Source organism: Sciurus vulgaris, assembly GCF_902686455.1.
Source record: "Sciurus vulgaris genome assembly, chromosome: X".
NCBI classification, from domain to species: domain Eukaryota; kingdom Metazoa; phylum Chordata; class Mammalia; order Rodentia; family Sciuridae; genus Sciurus; species Sciurus vulgaris.
The window spans coordinates 91320151-91338890 of record NC_136471.1 but is presented as its reverse complement, the minus strand read 5'-3'; the positions used below and the strand labels follow the sequence as shown (position 1 = coordinate 91338890).

Sequence of the window (18740 nt, the reverse complement as noted above, 5' to 3'; positions counted from 1 at the left end):
CTGTAAAATAACACAGTATATTTCATAGGATTGGGCCTAGCAAAGAGTAAGACATATTTTTCTTTGTTCTGTTCCATTCAGCTCCACATTAATCTAAGGCCAGCAACCTTTTGTCGATATTCTATGGATTCATATTTATACATACAGATCTAATCAAAAGCAAAAGAGAGCTGTTTTTTTTCAACCTTTCTACACATTTACCACATATGAAGAACACACAGAATATGTAAATCTCCAGACTGTTATCCTTAAGTGCTCATATTACTAAAAAGTTAAACTGAAAACAATGAGATTGGGAGGCTTCAGTCTCATTCTCAAATTAGTTCTCCAAAGATTAAATATTGTCTACTAAATAATGTGAAAGCTTTGTGCTTGCTTCAGCAGCACATATACTAAAAGTGGAATGATAGAGATTTGCATGGCCCCTGTGCAAGTATGACACACAAATGTGTAAAGTGTTCCATATTTTTTAAATAAAAAAAATAATGTGTAGGCCATGTGACAATCAAAAATATCAACTGGATCAGCTATTTTGGGCTGGTACAAATGAATATGGAAGGAAAAAGATTCTTTTGCACAGTTTAAAAGAGCAAATTATTTTTAGTAATTATTAATGAGGCAGCAAACTCATTTTGATCAAAATAATTCCAACTTCTCAGGTTTGTTATGAGGATCAAATTAGTTCATTGATCAAAAAGCTATAGAACAAAGACTTTAAAATTAAACATACTGTCAAGTATTGTGGCACATGTCTGTTAATTCCAACAACACGGGAAGCTGAGGTGAGAGAATCATTAAGGCCAGCCTCAGCAACTTAGCAAGACCCTGTCTCAAAATGAAAAACAATAAAGGAATGGGGAGATATAGCTCAGGGGTAAAGTGCCTGTGGGTTCAATTTCTAGTACCAAAAATAAATAAGGATATATCCCAATATACAGTATAGACAAAACGGTCTCTATTACTTATTGAAACATCATGCATAGTGTAACACATAGTTATTTCACATTTTTTAATGAACTATGCAATGTGACCAATCTGTTACTTTAAAATATTTATATCTATTACATGAAAGGTGGTGTAGTATGCAAAGGTACTATAACTTTGTGACTTTAGAAGAATTTGGGGCCCAAGCAAGTACAAATAATAATTAAGATCCCTTAAAACAGTATCTATAAAATGTTTTGCTTTCAATCCAGACAGATGTTGAGCATTAAACATAAACAATCTGAATTATTCTCAAAAACTAAACAGCTCAAAAATAAGCAAGTTTTCTACGTGGCACAAATTCCAAATCTTTTAGAAAACTACACTTTTCTATATGATTGGTTTTAAGTGTAGCAAATTTTTGAAGATCAGTCTTTCCCAGAATAAAAAATTGGAGTTAATAGGTGACCATTTGGACCAAAAAAAAGTACATAACTAGTTTATGACAGTACTTAAACCTAAAAAGTCAAATCTGAGAAATATTAGAGAAGATAATACAGGAAAATCTTCTTATAATCTTGGCAGAGAAAGGCCTTCCAAGAAAAGTCATACAATAAAGAAATCATTAAAAATGAGATTTGATTATACAAAAATTTCAAATCATAAACAAAAAAAAATTTGCTAGAGGATAAAGAAGGGTTGTTTCTAATAATCAAAGGATTCTCCAAACTGAGACAGATAATTCAACTGAAAACCAAGTGAAGGGGCATGAATTTGCAATCTGCAGATGTAAACATTTGCTCATCCTCACTAGAAGTTAGAAAAATACTAATCAAAGTAAGGAGGTGCTATTTCCCACTCACCAGAATGGATAAAATTAAAAAGATAAAAAATACCCTGTTTAGGAAGGTAAAAGTAGAGAACGGAGCACTCAGAAATACTGCCAGTGGGAATGTCAATTTAACAGTCTTTTTTGAGGGTCATTTTGCAAGTACCTGTAAAAATTTAAATTGATGTCACCCTCTGATCCAGGAACTCTATCTTTGTATGACTCAACAACAGGGAATGATTAAATTACAGAGATTCATACTTTGGCATGCAATGCAGTCATTAAAGGAATAGAGTCAAGCCATGTGTTTTAGCATATAAAAATGCATGTAGTTCATAAATGGATATGCATAGTATATAGCAGATATAAAATCATACTACAAATTGTTAACAGAGATACTTCTGAAGTAATAAAAGTTGGCATTTTGGGGAAGGACTAATTTTTAAGTGAATTATTTATTGTTTGACTTTTAAAATAGCAAACATGGTATATTTGCAAACAGCTGAAAAGGAAAGATAAAAAGAGCTTAGAATTGTTTCTGGTTTTTCTGCTTGTGTGTTTTTTGTGGTACTGGCGAACTGAACCTAGGGTGCATGCTAGTCAAACCCTCTGCCACTGAGCTACATCCCCAACCCAGAAAACATCATTTAAATCTGAAAGTTTTACAAGCAAGAAATTCAATCCCATCTACTGGTTATAGTATCCATATTTACGCATGAAAACACAGAACCCCATCAAATTGTCCCAAGATAGAGCTCCAAATTGACCTCATGTTGGAAAGTTAAAACCATAGTCAAAAAGAAAAAAAAAATGAGCTTTCTTGGCACTTTTGCCTTTCTCATGTAACTTTGTACTCTTTTTAATTAAACTTTCCCCATTTGGGGAGTAACTTTCTTACAAAAATGGGGCCACTTACTCTACTTTTATGAACAACAACACCTAATGGCACATTTAGAAATAGAGACAAGTTCTGTACATTCATGTGTCATTTAACATTGGGACTATGGTATGAGAAAAATATGCCGTCAGGGGGGTTTCACTGATGTGCAAAACATCCTACAGTGTGTTTACTAATATGGCTATAATGTCAGAAGGCAACATAATCTTATGGGATCACTGTCACATATGTGCTCTATCACTGCAATGTTGCTATTCGGTACATGGCTATCATCAGTTTTGCTGGAGGTAGAGATCTGAATTCATCCATGAAGGCAGTATGCTTTTACTTTTTAAAGCACAAAAAAATGTTCTTGATGTAAAAAGTTGTTTTCAAGTGATGACGTCCTTTCTCCAAACTATTTTTTTCATGATGATGGTTTTGAACCTGGGTCTTCTCCCATGCTAGGGAATCACTCTAGCACAGAGCTACACCCTCAGTTCTTTTTTTTTTTTTTTTTTTTTTTTGAGGGGGGGGACCAGGAATTTAACCCGGAGGTGTTTTACCATTCAGACACATCCTCAGCCCTTTTTGATACTGGGTTTCACCAAGTTGCTTAGGGCCTTGCAGGTTGCTGAGGCTGGTCTTGAAATTGTGATCCTCTTGCTTCAGCCTCCTGAGCTGCTGGGACTACAGGCATGTGCCACTGGGCCCAGCCTGACTATTTCTTGATGAAACTGACCTAAACAAAATATTTGAAGGAATTTGAGGAGTAGGAACCTAGACTCCAGAGCATGTGAAAAGACTACAAGACATTCCACTCTGGAAGAGTCAAGATAGCAACTGTGAAATATGGAAATCAGATACAGTTGTATAGAGAGCCATTACATAGAAATGACATGGATATAGCCAGGTTTATGTTCTTCAGTACTAATTTATCAAGGTTTTTCTCTTACTTTTAATTTTTTTTTTGTAGTTACAGATGGGACAGCATGCCTTTATTTTACATATTTATTTATATGTGGTGCTGAGAATCAAACCCAGGACCTCACACATGCCAGGCAAGCACCCTGCCACTGAGCTACAGCCCCAGCCCCGAGGTTTTTCTTGAGGTACTATAATACTATAAATCATCATAGATCACATATTAAACACTGTGTAAAATGTAGAAAAACCTTTCTAAAGGGCAATCTAGCAGTAAGTGTCAAAAGCCTTAAGTTTTTACATTCCAGTTCTAGAAATTCTTAAGGAAATAAACCTGAATGCCATGTATTAGGATGCCCTAAGCTTTGCTTATTCATTCAAGACTTACTGAATGCCTACTGTGTATGGGGAAGCACTGTTTAAGATCATGAAAGACTAGAACTTAAAAGTTTGAACATAGGGAGCTGGTTAAATAAATTATGAATCACACATAACTCAGAATATGCAACCATTAAAATGCTATAGAAGTATACATAAAAGCATTGATAGGGAACAGCATTATTTTAACTGGAAACAGCAAATTTTAAAATTCTCTTTTGGGGGGTAAGAGTATAGCTCAGTTGTAGTGCACATTTTTCATGATGTGGTCCTGGAGTTCCATCTCCAATACATCAAAATAAGCAAATTTGAAAAATAAAAATACCATTTCTACAGTGGTTTGGATGAAACAGCTAATTTTCAGGATTTTCAGGGACTACCAAGAAAATCTGAATGTGGACTGGACATTACATAACATTAAGAAAAATAAATTCTCTAGGTAATAATGATATGTTCTTATTTGAAAGGATTTAAGGATTAAGTATCATGCTTACATCAGATGATTCAGAAAAATTAAAACATAATTTGTGCTTTTTATACTTGGGTTCAGCAACCAACCACAGATAGAAAATATTTGAAGAAAAAAATCTTGTCTCCACAGAACATGTGCAATTATTTTTCTTGTAAATATAACTATTTACATACTATGAAATATTATAAGTAATTTAGAGATGTGAGGATATGTAGAGTTGACATACAAATGTCACATCATTTCTTAGAAGGAACTTTGGCATCTGTGAATTTTGGAATTCCAAGGGGGGTATGTACTAGGAACTCCCGGCCCCCAGATACACAAAGGCATATTTTTTCATCATCAATGTTACGTTTATTTCTATGATCAAGAAGAACTTTACTTGTAAATGTGAGAAGTCTTTTCAAATAAGTAACTATAAAATGAATATACAAAGCCCCATTCCCAAAGCCTTCTTACCAACTGATTGTATAAACTCTAAGAACTATAAAAATGCAATGTTACTTAAGTAATAATAGATTTGTGAGGATACTACATAGTTCTTAAATTTTTACTTATATGAATAATCATATCCCCTTCCAACAGTATAAAACTTGTGGCAACTGATGGTAATGAATGCAGGGAGGAGAGGAAATACTGGATATTAAAAAGTATTCTGGGGCTGGAGTTGTGGCTCAGTGGTAGAGCACTTGCCTGGCATGTGTGAGGCCCTGGGTTCAATTCTCAGCACCACATATAAATAAAGTAAAAGACCCGCTGACACTAAAGCAAACTTTTAAAAAAAAAAAAAAAGTATTCTCCCTTCACCTATGTTACCTCTCCAAAAGACTTGAGGTGAAAATAATGTTAAAAATGACCAATTACTGGGGAAACTAAGGCAGGATGATCACAAGTTTGAGCCAGACTTGGCAACTTAGTGAGACACTGTCCTAAAATTAAAAAGGGGGGGGGGTTTTGGGTTGGGGATGTAACTCAGTGGTGGATCATTCCTGGGTTCAATCCCCAGTACCAGAGGGGGAAAAATCAATTCCGGAGGAAGAGTTATGGAAAGGGGTTTTTCTTATACTCCACTCTGTACTTTTCAGTATATTTTAAATTTCTCAGAAACAGAAAACAAACATTACAAAAAAAGATACAGTCCCCTTTGTCCACTCCTCCCCCTCAAAAAAAGTGTCAGTTTGCTCTTGTTCCCCCAGCCCTGGGTGCTGGGGATCAAATCCAGGGCCTCCTGCATGCTAGGCCAAGTAGCACTCTACCACTGAGTCATAATTCCCAACCCCCTGTTCTATTTTTGATTATATACCATCTTGCAACTTACCCAAACTACCTTGAAATTAGTTGTGCTCACTACTGTACCACTCGGGGGCAGCACTATAAGACCAAACTCTTCCCTATACTCTTTGACATGGCTTGATACTATCATTTTGCCAATCTAATGGTTTTTTAAAAAACCCCATTTTAGTTTGCATTTCTGATGCTTACTTTGAGTATATTTTCTTGACTTGAACATTTTCAGTTTTCTATTCTGAAAAAAAAAAAAAAACCTGTCCCTAATTTTCTACTGGACTATCTTTTATCCTTTAAATGTTACCCTGATCATTAAGAGGGAGGCATTATCAAAATGTTCATGTTGACTTAATATTGTGGAGGGATTATGGTCCCATGTTTTCTAGACTTGATCCAGTGATAGATACTAAAGAATGATGACAAAACGAAAGGAAAAAAAAGTCCTTTTAGAGAAGAGCATTATTTTCAGGGTACAACAGGACTACATTAACACCCTTAATGATAAATTTAGCTCAAAGATAAAAATGCATCTAAAGTATACGTCTTGTGACAAAATATTAGTTGATGCTATTGATTCATCTGGAATATATTTAATTTCATTTACATAGCATTTTTTCCATGACATATACCTTGTTTAAACCTAACAAAATCCTGTATGACATTCTCTGATACACTTCTGTAAACTGCTATAGCACATTCTGTTCATTCCTCACATTATTATACTGATCTTTTGAGTGTGATTTACAAGTCTCCTACCCCTAAAAGACCACCCTATCTGTCCATTCTCCAGTTGCTTATCTCTGTATTCCAGGTATATGACAGCAATTAGTATGTCCTCAATAAATATTTGTTGAATGAATCTCACCCTCATTTAAAGAATGAGGAAACTGGCACAGTGATGAAGTAATTTGCCCCAAGTAACATAGCTATTATATATTTAACATAAATTATAATGAGCTTATTTTTGTACTCTATCATTTCAATATTTTTTAAATACATCATTGTACTTAAATGCTCACAACAACCTATGAAGTAGGCTTTTTGAATATATTTTGTATTTAAGAATGGAAATTTAGCAATACATCCTAAGCCCACTCAAATCCTAATTTATAATATGAAGTACATATCTATAGTACAACTAGGCACCAACTAGGATCCTCTATAGGTAGAAAACATTTTTAGGGGACAGAAGAAGAGATAAAGAGGGGAGGGAAGAAGAAGGACAACAGTTAAAACAGAGCAAAGGACCAGGTATAGGTATATTCATCTAAAGACCATAAACTGCTCTTGTATCAACTGCACATGCCACTCTGAAATCTAACCTTGGCCCAGAGGTTTTTCTCAATATTACCTGTATTCATAGAAGACAACTGCAGGATTTCTCACATATCAACAGTCTCAAAGGCTGGGGAGGCACATAGAATTAAGAGAGCTGTGAGAAACAATAGACAGGCTATATCAATGCATGGACAGTTCAGTGGATGAAATAATGACACAAAGAAAAAGGTTAAGAAACTTTAAACACGATCTCACTTACAGTCCTTGACTGAACCTTGGTCTAAAGGGCCAAGACCAAGTTACATTCATTTAATATCCCCACGTCCTTGTACTTATAAACACTCAATAAATGCTTATTCAACTTAATGAAGAGAGGTAAGATGTGAGAAGGGAAAAGAGAGAGAAATTTTTAAAGTAACAATGGTTTCCATTTATTGAGCCCTTGCCATATGCCTCACAGTTATTTAGATACTATGTAAAATGTTAAAAGGGATAATATTTACCTCTTTTCTAATCTGCTATATGTGGTGCTACTCAAGTATGTTAATAGTGGTGACACTGATGACTATTGGGAAGACTCATTATGGGTTTCTAAGGTTACAGCAGAATCTTGAACACAAGAACCTTGAACAGAAGGGGCTATATAGATAGAGATCAAGGCAACCCACAGAACTGGATAAGACAACACTTCAGAGAGTATAAATGGGACTCCTAACATTTTGCCATATGAAAAACTACTCTGGTGGAACATTCAGCTATCACTGGCCAGAGACTTAGACTCAAACTGACTAAAGAACAAACCCCATTCCTTCCCACCACTACTAATTCCACACAGAACTTAAGGGTCCTGAGACATGCTTAGCTACTGGACATCATTTTATCACCCTGACTGCCCACCTGACCTGTTAGAGGAGTAAATCGAACTAGTATATTTAATAAGTTATCATTCACTTATCGTTGCCTACAGGGTATTAAATCCTTACATTTCCTCATTTAATTCCAATAGCCATAAAAATAAAGTATATCCCCAGATGAAACAATCAGCAGATTAAGTTAACTTACCCAAACTGATGGAACTATTAAGTGGCCAGTTCTAGCCAAATCTAGAACTGTCTGGGCTGCATGCTCCTTCTACTCTTATCAAGGCTTCTCAGACGTTTCTACCTAAATTCTAATAAAGATTTTATATTCACAAAAATAGGTAAGATACAATGAAGAAGAATTCTGGGGAGGTTAAGTGGAAAGAGATAAAGGGGTCCGAGTAAAAAGCTTTTACCAATGGCAAAGAGTTTCCTTTGATTTCACCCTTTATCTTAATTTCATTGGCTGGTTCCAGTTCTAGGACAGAAATGTACAATAAGAAGCCTGGAACATCCTGACATAGGAAGCTATCAAAGACTACTAGGGATCATGTCAAGAAGAATCGGGGGGCCAACTTTTAAGAGAGTCCCACATTGGCCAAAAGGGTGACAATTTGAACTTTAATATATCAGCTTTCAAATGTATTAAAACTCATCAACTGTTGATATCCACTAGTGCATGGTTTTATATAGATACATTTATATGTAACCTTTGTGATGACAGGCAACCAATTCGTTATACTGAAAGCAATGTTTAAAAAAAAGTGAGCATTTATCCTGTCCTTCCTATATAAACTGTATCACTGAGTAACCAAATAAAAGATGAGGGGAAACAAAATTATTCCATCTAAAAGATGAAAGCAAAATGACAGCATTGAACTATCACTATTTGGCAGCCCACAATGAATTAATGGATTTTTAAAAATCTAATCATAAAAACATAATATTGCTAATGAACACATCCCCACCATTATGCTTGCCAAAGAAAATGAACCTGAATTTATCAAGCCTCTGGATCCAGCTGCCAATATGCAGGAAATAGGAACACTGATTTAGGGACTACATTTTGAAAACCACTGCAATAAAGGATCTTAGATTACTTCTAGATGAAAGCAACACTGAACAGCATTGAAGAGTAAATTGTTTTATTTGGGTTGAGAAAGCAGAGTCCAAAAAAAAATAGTTAACACTGTGCCAACCATTGTTCTATGCCAGTGGAAGTATATTCAAACTTACCAACCTTTAAAATCTAAATTAAGTCATTCTAGAATAATTTAAATCCTCCCTACTTCTAGTTACCACTTAATGACTTTTGAAAAAGAAAAACTTTTTCAACTCTTAAGACTATACAACCGGAATCACAGGGTTGGATTTTAACACTTATCTAATTCAACCAGAAATCCAAACTGAATCAGACCTGCAATACCAATCTCCATTTAAAGATACTGTCATAAAGATAAACTCCAACTTTCTATGAAATCACATCCTGGGATCAATCTATGTTACCACTGTTAATTTTAAAAGCCAAATGATTTAATACCAGCAACTTGGGAGGCTGAGGCAGGAAAATCACAAGTTCAAAGCCAGCCTTAGCCACTTGGCAAGACCCTAAGCAACTTAGCAAATGTCTCAAAATAAAAAAGGGATGAGAATGGGGTTGTGCATCAGTGGTTAAATGCTCCTGGGTTCATTCTCTGTACCACTCTTCCACTCCCCCCAAAAAGTGAAATGACTAACAACTTCAGGGAACTCAAAGTTGAAAATTCTCAGGTTAACAGCCCAAACAAAAACTACAGTTGTTTTACTCATAATAAAAGCCACTCCTTCACTATCTGAAAGCATTTTTATAACCAGAAAACCAAGCTGGCCAACAAGTACATCAAGTTTTAGCAACTCAATCCCTATGACACATCAAATGAGGGCTTCCAAAGAATCTTAAGAGCTGAATTATCCCAGACATTAACATATATAAACATCTGGTAACCAGTCATTGAAGAAAGAGTCAGAGAACAATACAGGAAAATATAAAGAGTCCAAGTGCTTGCCATTACCTATATATGGTGAGGTGATTATAAAGCAGCCCAATAATACAGCTACATGACAAAATTCAACAACTTAATCTTACTCCAGGACAGGTAACATGGAATGCAAAGGGCAAAGATTTTCAAAGTTACCAAATTTTGCGTTTCAATCATACTTTGAACTCATGGTTGAAAACACAAAGCAAAAGAAAAAAAAAAAGCATTTCCATTGTGAACTTGCAGCTGTTACAAACTGTGGAAAACATTCAAATAATGGAAGATGGAAGGCTACTACATACAAAGTTCTATACAGTACTCTACAATTATCCTAGTTTCACAAACTCAGGCTGGCTTAGGTTTAAGTGATCTTATTTAAACTTTATAACTATATAGAAAAATGTAGATGTATCTAATCACTATACCCTTTATGCTTCAAACTGTTTTTGCTAAAAGCACAAGCTTGCAATAATTTCCAAAAACTTAACATTCAGTCAATTTTCAAGTAGTTACTTATTTTTCCCATCAATCAACATAGAATTGACAGATCTGAATGTATAATCCATAGACTGATGATTCAATTATTTCATCTAAAAACTTTAAAAACTTTCAACCATTACGACTTCTCCCTTTCTGCCCCATCAACTAGAAAATACTCTTATTTTAAAATAGAAACAAGTAATCTTGCTCCTCACACATTTTGTGTCTCAAACACTGGCTAGAGCCTATATGTTCAACAAGAAATGAACAGTTTAAAGGACTTTATGCTGGGAGGATCATTATTTCCAGATGAAATAAAATGAAAAATAACAAAAGGAAAAGTATAGTTGTATAATAGCTGAAAATCAGAATATTAAATGAGGGCTCTCAAATGTTGTTTTCTATTGCAATTTCACAAACAGTATGACAGCCAGAGGAACTCATCACTGTCCTAATAGCTTAGAAGTTATGGGTCAGAGAATTAGAGATAACATCATCAAAAGAATAAAAAGCAACTTTTTAATGTCATATAAAAATAACTAAATCACCTAAGGACACTGAAACCATGCATGAAAAACCCCAAAGGCATAATCAGGTCATTATCTATGAAACATTAGCTGCTACTACCAGGAGGCCTACTTTTCATGTGGAACAGTAAACAAAGCTAAGACATGGAACTGAAATCAGGTATCAAATCAGACTTTACCACAAAAAAGGAATCCATGACTAGTTATTTTAGGATAGTGATTAGGCCAGCAGTATCAACTCCAACAGGGATACAGGAGATTACTACCATTGTTTCATTATAATGGATCCTCCAGGGTCTTTAACAAGAATGGGTTAGACACCACTACTGGGCTAAAATTCCCAAATGTAGGGCAAACTCTACAGAATTTCTTCAAAAAATAAATCAGAACCACAAAATGACAGAATCTGCAGACTAAATCATATATAAGAGCTCTAGCAACTCTCTTCAATAAATGGACTTTTTCTGGATCTAGAGTCAAACAAACAAAACCAAAGCTGAGAAAATTGGGGAAATTTGAACACTAGTTTGCATATTTCTTATTTAAAAAGAAAACCACCATTTTTTTCAGTTGTAAAAATTTTGAGGTTATGTTCAAACAGCCCATGTCTTTTAAAGATACAAATATTTTACAAATAAAATGATATGACAGCAAGGATTTATTTCAAAGTAATCCCAGAGATGGGGAAAGTGGGTTGAATATAGATGAAATAGAATGGCTCCAAGTTGACTCATTTTTTTTCATGTTTGAAATGTTTCATAACTGCTTAAAATAATTGGTTAGATATAAGATCTTCCAATTTCATTTTTCGAATGATGCTTAGAGTGATTTAAAAATCATGTACAGGAGTCATTTAAACAGTTTTCTTTAATTCACTAATGAATTCAACTTAAACACAATTAGCAACCAGTGTCACATCACATCCAGACAATGGAAGAAACCAGAGTAGCTCAATCACAGAATGGAAATATCCCCACCATCTCGACTTCAAGAAGTAAAATACAAATACTACCCACGAAGATCTACAAAAACGAACCTAAAATCACAGCCAATCATACTCATCCTGGTGGGAAATCCCAACGCTGCTCCAACAGCCTTCTCAACCTTCTTGACCAAGTTGGTCCGCTGGTTCCTCTGGAGCACTAACCCTTCAGGTCAGGCTATTGAAGGACCTACAAAAAAGGTGGGGTGGGGAGGGGGAGAGATACATAATGCATTTATTAGGGTGTAGGGGAGTTAACCATTATATAAATGTTCAAACATAATCAGTTATTATTTCTGAAGCAATAACCCTCATATCAATTTGCATTTTTTAGGACCTGCTTTGAGTTATAACTGAAGTATTCAGAAACCAATAACTATAACAATACTTACAAACTGACACTTGGACAACACCTCTGAAAACTCAACTCAGTATTCAACCCAAATGAAATTACAGGGAAGTGTTTATCTTACAGACAAAATTACATCCTCCCTATAAACTGATACTAAGGAAATTTTAAACATTATTTCTGTGAAAAAAAAATTATACACATAAAAATTAATTTTCACCTTCATACATGCTTTTTGGCCATACTGGGAGACAAACGATAAACATCCTGGAAACTCAGGTTGAACTCTGCCATTGAACCTTAGACAAAGTTTTTATTTGGTATTGCCACTCCTTCCTGTCTTCTCAGAGATCTACCTAGAATAAATTAAACCTTTTAGGTCATGCCTAGATTATCATTCCCAGATTTATTCTCATGCTGAATGCCAAAGAGTCAAATTGAGGATTAATTTGTGATCACTGTTTAACCCACTGTAAAAGGTACTAAAGACAAAAATCTCAACAAAGTGATCTCTTGGAATCAAATGAAAATGGGGGAAATGTGTATGTCTCCAAAGCACTTCAAATTTAAGCCAACCTTGAAACTCAAAACTAGCATACACACAGCAAATTATCAGATGATCACCCATTGGATACCTTTTGCCACCATATTCCTACTTCACCCATAATCCAACCAAAACAATTGGAAATAACCACTCACTTTAATATTGGCCTAATAAAAATATTAATAGGAAAATTTCAAATCAAATACTTAATAAGTATGCTAGAAAACACAAAATGGCAAAAGCACAACAGGAAGTAATGTATTAAAGAAAAGCAGTGATTTCCTTTGGAAAAGAAGTTTGGTATGCAACTGAGCTTTCTAATATCTCTAAGGTAAGAATTACCCTGCTCAGGTAAGAAGATGACAAATAGCAGATGCCCACACTGATCTTTAGGGACAAATAAATGAGGCAAGAGAAAACAGCATAGATACCTGAAAAGTAACCATAAGTTTCCGTTACTACTGTAAATGGAATGGCACCAAATTTCACTACTTTTGCAGGGTGATTTACAGGACAGATTGCTTTTGAAGAAGTGGGAGAAAGGAGTAGGTAAGGGAGAAGGGACCTCTTCCAAAAGGTAAAACAGGTGGGTGTAGCACTTGACAAGAACCTCATTATGGCTGGTGGTCATTCCAGGAGAGTGATTTTGCACTGAAATTCCTATACTAGAAGAAGGAAAAGAGTGGAAATTACATTCAAACGTCACGAACCACTGATGATAGAATGCCTATGAGCCTTATTCTTTCCCAGGTAATAAAACTAGCATGATACAGATGCATGGATAGATATATCAGCAATACTAAGGACTGAACCCAGGGCCTTGCCCAGGCTAGGAAAGCACTCTACCATTGGGCTACATCCCCAGCCCATACCAATGTATTTTTACACCAAGAAAAAGTCATCACAATTTATTGTGTGCCTACCATGAGCAAGGCACATTACAAATTTTTTTCACTAATTTCAGCAACAACCCTTATAAATACTGTCCCCACTATGTAGATGAAGAAACTGAGAATCTGAAAAGTAATTTCCCAAGGTCACAGAGTTCAACGTGAACCCGAAGCACACAATATTTTCACCATACCAGGCTGCCTCCCATGAATGGGAAATGTTGGTGTCTCCTCAATTTATGCAACATTGGAGCTAAAAGAAAGCAATGCTGAACATGTAATCTACAACGGAAACAAACGATAGGAAATTAATTGCCTATAGTTACAGTGGCATGGAGGAGAAAGAAAATATAGCAGAATAGGGCAATGTTTAAAGGGCAAGACAGAATCTATCAATGCTATTTTCTAATACATGGAAGGAGGATAATGTAGTGGAGCCTGACCCCTCGTTTGGGGATTCCGTTCCTGGAAAAAGAGAATGGGTAGGGGACAGGGAAGAGAAGGAGAAGCACATAGAAAGAAGTGGTTAGCAGCAAAATAAATATCCACAGATGAAGAGGCTACAGAAACGCAGAGTAAGACAGGGTAAAGGAGTGGGTAGCAGGCTTGCAGGAGGACCGGGAGAGGGACAGGGAACAGAAAGTGGTTTACTGGAGGGTCTTTTTATGGGGAGAGTACAAGGAAGGGGATGCTAACAGCTGTGAAAGCAGCAGCAACGAAGACTGCAACCATCAACCACTGACCCCACTGAATATGAATGCATTGTTCCGCCTAGGAGCAGTCTAGCAGCATGCAGTTGAAGAAATCAGTACCCTATGCTTTGATCAGGTCATATAAGCGTGAGGATCCAAGGAAATGGAAGGCTACTATGACTCCATCCACAAAGATGGGAGTAAATGTAGGAAACTGGATGGGCCCTATTCAATACCTGCGCCAAGGAGACCAATGGAAGACGGGACAGTTTGGAGCACTCTAAATTATTAAGACTTGGGAAGAGGGTGACAGAGAAAAGCTTTGACTTTCCCCTTAAATACAAGCCCCAACTATTCACGTAGATGAGCGAGATTTGACAGGACGGCAGAATTTGTGAAGAGGAAGGAGTACGTCAGAGACTATACAGCTTGACCCCTAAACCTTAGCTTAAAGAACATGGGAACTGGGGAGGTAGACAGAGCCCACATCAACTCATGAAAAACTAGGGGATTCATCTAGGTCTTAGCAAGGGCTGCAAACGGAGGCGGGCTCGCAAAAAATGGTAGGTGGAGGAGACCAGTTGTTGTTGGTTTGCCCCCCATCTCTCCCACAGTCCAATCATACCCCAATCCCACTACCCAACCAACTCCAGACTAGCCTCCCACACTTCCCAATCGGCCCACTGCGGCGGCAACGGAGGCGTTGACCGATTGGTGGGGCAAAGGCAGGCCCACACGCGGCTGAGGCCCGGGAAATGGTGTCGCCTTAGCCGACAAGAAACGGGATGATCTTCGTCTCAGGTACGGTTTACCGGCACCTCGGCATTTCGCCATTCGTCACTTCCTTAACGTTGGGTACCTGAGAGGCGTCACAAGCGCGGATAGCCAACACCTCAGTCTCGGGTCCTAGCCGGACAGACATCAGCCTCCGCCGCCATCTTAACAGCAGGCGGACCGACCCTAGTCACTGCCCCCCCCCACTCCCGAGCTACCTCCGCCACCGCCAACGGATCCCACGAGGACCTAACCCCGCTCCCGCGAGAACTCACCCGCTAAAAACTGCACGAGCAAAAGACGCTGCCGCCGCCTCCGCGGCGGCTGCAGTCAGTAGCTGAACCGCTGCCGCCCGCGCAATCCCGCGAGAACCTCTACCGGACAGGGAACAGCCTGAGCCCAGCCCTTCCCAGACCCCTCCTCCCACCAAAGCCGAAGTCGCTACGGCTCCGCTCTCACCCTACGCGAAGCTAAAAGCAAATGACGCACAACCTCACGAAGCACCACGGGGCGGAGCCAATCTGCCGCCGCCGGCTCCCGCATGCGCTGTGAGAATTATCGCGATATTACGTTTGGCCTCGGCGAGACCTTCGAAATTCACCGCAGGATGCCGCCCGCGCCTCGCCTTTAGGAAACACGAGATCTCGCGAGATATGCCACACGCTCCTAAAAAGGAGAGAGGCGGGGCTCCATGAAAATGACTGGGAGTTTTTCGGGGAAAGGGAGGAAGCTCCGGTCCTGCAGGGATCTCGCCTACCACGAGGTTTCCGACCCACTGCGGAGCTGGCTGCCAAACCTCGCGATGACACAGCTCAGCGCCAAATCTCGGCCATGTCCTGAAAACTGCCTCCGCCCCCGATCTAGGTGTCTAGAGCTTGCCTAGTGCTTGAGGAAAATTTAAAAAGTCAACCTGTTTATTCTCAAGCTTCCGGGCAGGGTTGTACCAATTAGACAAACTCCATTCTGGAAGGGGAGCAATAGATCCCCCATTGTTACCTGCCTCCAGGAATAAAATATTATCGTGGACTAACACATAGAAGATGTTCAGTCTCACAATGAGCACGCAAATGCAAATGAAAACAATGACATAACATTTTTTGCACATTAGAGCGGCAACATTTCTAAAAGACCTATAATATCCAGACTCCTTCCCTCGCCGCACTGCAGGCTAACCTGAATCCATCTTAATCTAACTAAAGGTTCGTATCATTAGTTCTAGCTTCAAAGCCACCAATTTTAACTACTAAAGCTTTACCTTGGCATAACCAAAAAGACCCAATAAAGTGGTTTTCTCCAAACAAAGGAGTCTGCCCTCAAAGGCAGATTCAAGCTTGTGAGGGGGAGTGGAGGGTGACGGGGGGGTGAGTGCTTGAAGCTTTTAATATGGCAGTTTTTCCACGTCCAGCCCACAATGTTTCTCCAATAAATCTTGGGATCCAATCTGGCTCGATTTGTGGGCTATTTCATTCTAATGCATTGTTCTGTCCATTCTAATTTAAATATTATTCCCTCAGAGTACATTTTAATAGCCAGTAGTACAAATGCCCCCATCTTTACTTATGTTTTAAAATATCTTCTCGGATATTCTTAGCAATTTTCCCCTAGATGAACTTTAGAATCATACTAAGTTCCAAAAACTTGGTGTATTTATTGAAATTGAATCAATCGCATGTCAATATCGCAAAAATGGACATCACTACAAAATTGAGCCGCCTTATTCAGAAGCATGGTATCCCTTCTCCACTTACGAAAACGCTTTTATTATATTCCTCCATAAAGTTTTATAGTTTACTCCCAGGTATTTTTATTCGTTTTTCTTGCTATTGCGAGTGGGATTTTTTTTTTTTTAGTATTAAATTTTCAAAATTCTTATTGCTATAGATGGGAAGACTACTGATATTTGCCTATTCACTTTTGTAATATAATAAAAATGTTCTATTTTACTAATAATAAGGAAAATGCAAATGAAAACAAAGACATACAATTTTCATCCTTTAGATTGGCTAACATTATAAAGATTGATAATAATTCGTATTGGCATAGCTATAGAAAAATAGGCACTCTCACACAACACTGGAGTGTGTAAATTAGTAAACCCTATCAGAATTCAAAATGCATACACCCTTTGACCCAGCAATTACTCTTCTAAGAATTTCTTCTACAGAAATACTGATACATGTGTATGAAACACATACACGAACCCATTCATTAAAGCGTTGCTTGCGATAATCCCCTCCCCCCTAAAAAGGAAACAAGCTAATGTACATCAATCCGGAAATAGTTAAATAAACTGTAGTACAATCATACAATGCAGCTGTTTAAAAACTGGGATAAATTTCGATTCCCTGGTATAGAAAGATCTACAAGACATATCGTTAAAAAAATTTTAAGCAATTATCCGAAATGAATGTGTGCGCGCGCGCGTGCGTGCGTGTATGTGTGTAGTACCATTTAGATACCAAACATATATATTATATATATATATATGTAATATATATACTGGCATGCAACGCCTAGTAGTTACCCGCGAAGCCTGCCTGCCCGCCCCTCACCTTCCCTCTCCTTTGAGGCCGCCTTCCTCGAACCTGTGAGAGAAACGCCTAAGGCCTGGCCTCTACACCCTCTCTAGGGCCACTTGGCCATTGCTAACGCCGGTACCTCGCATCCCCACTGTCTGCTGCTCTCTCACCGCGCTGCCGGCAGCTGCCCCGCTGTCCCTGAAGATGCGGCTAGCTCTCTACAGGCGCCGGCTGGGGCCTGGGGGAGGGGAGAGGAGGCGGGGTTCAGGGAGGGTTGGGGCAGGCCACCCGGCCCCTTCAGCAGCCTTTCCCGCAGGCTCCCCAAGGCCGCCACCTCGGTGCCTTCTCGCAGGGTCCCGTGGGAACTGCCCCCCTACCCCTAGGAGCCAAAGACAGCCGCGCGAACAGAGCCTGTTCCCCTGCCCAGGGGTAGAAGCTCACCTTGGCCGCAACGGCTCCCTGGGGCCCGCAGGAGCGTGCGGGGTCCGCGGCCCTGCTTCAGCCCTGTTCCCCTCGCTCGCCCTCGGTCGAAAGCCTCCCCCCTGCGGCTCTGCTCACACTCGATTTGAGGCTCCACCCACCATAGTAGAAGCCCCGCCTCTGCCCCTGGGGAGGGTGCTCCCTCCGCGGTGAAGCCGGGTCTCCTGCTGGGGACCCCGCCTGAGTACTCACTGCCCAATAAAGGCAACCATAGAGGATAGTAGGGTCGCTACAGAACTGGGATTTGACTCAAGACACACCGAAAGCCGCTTAAGAGGATATGATTTGATTTGATTTACGTTTTAAAAATTAACGACCTCTTCAGCTGCCTTGAAGAATGAGGGATGGGGGGCAAGAGGGCAAACCCTGACTGTGGAAGGCAGGACATCAGCACCATAGTGAGATCACAGGGCAAACCCTTAAAATACTTCAGACACATAGTAAGCCCTCAAACATTATCTTTTTCTTCTTGGTATTATTTGGGATGGTAAGTGCAATTGGCCAGGAATCCATAGAGGATCTACATTTATAAATGCATTGGCATACAACGAATCTGGTAGGAGATCCCCTATTAACTATACTTCGGTGAAGAATGAGATTGGGCAGTAAGAAAAAAGGGGGCTTTGATTTGCAACTCTAGATACTTTGATAAGGTT

At 38.7% G+C, this 18740-nt stretch overlaps 1 protein-coding gene across 14 annotated transcripts in view; it reads right to left on the bottom strand.

Annotated features, from left to right (window-relative positions):
* The window catches only part of HUWE1 (HECT, UBA and WWE domain containing E3 ubiquitin protein ligase 1), a 141079-nt gene extending 122921 nt beyond the window's left edge, over positions 1-18158 (bottom strand). For 5 of the 14 annotated variants that reach the window (XM_079123729.1, XM_079123732.1, XM_079123733.1 and 2 more), the window contains exons 1-2: positions 15361-15531; positions 11891-12026 (exon numbers count right to left, since the gene is read on the bottom strand). The gene's annotated coding sequence lies outside the window, so the exon portion shown is untranslated. Of the gene's footprint in view, positions 1-7042; positions 7124-11890; positions 12027-12405; positions 12542-15170; positions 15195-15360; positions 15532-17743; positions 17843-18045 lie in introns of those variants that run through there. The other 9 variants (XM_079123738.1, XM_079123739.1, XM_079123735.1 and 6 more) reach the window with 9 other exon arrangements.
* Between the last annotated feature and the right edge of the window lie 582 nt (positions 18159-18740).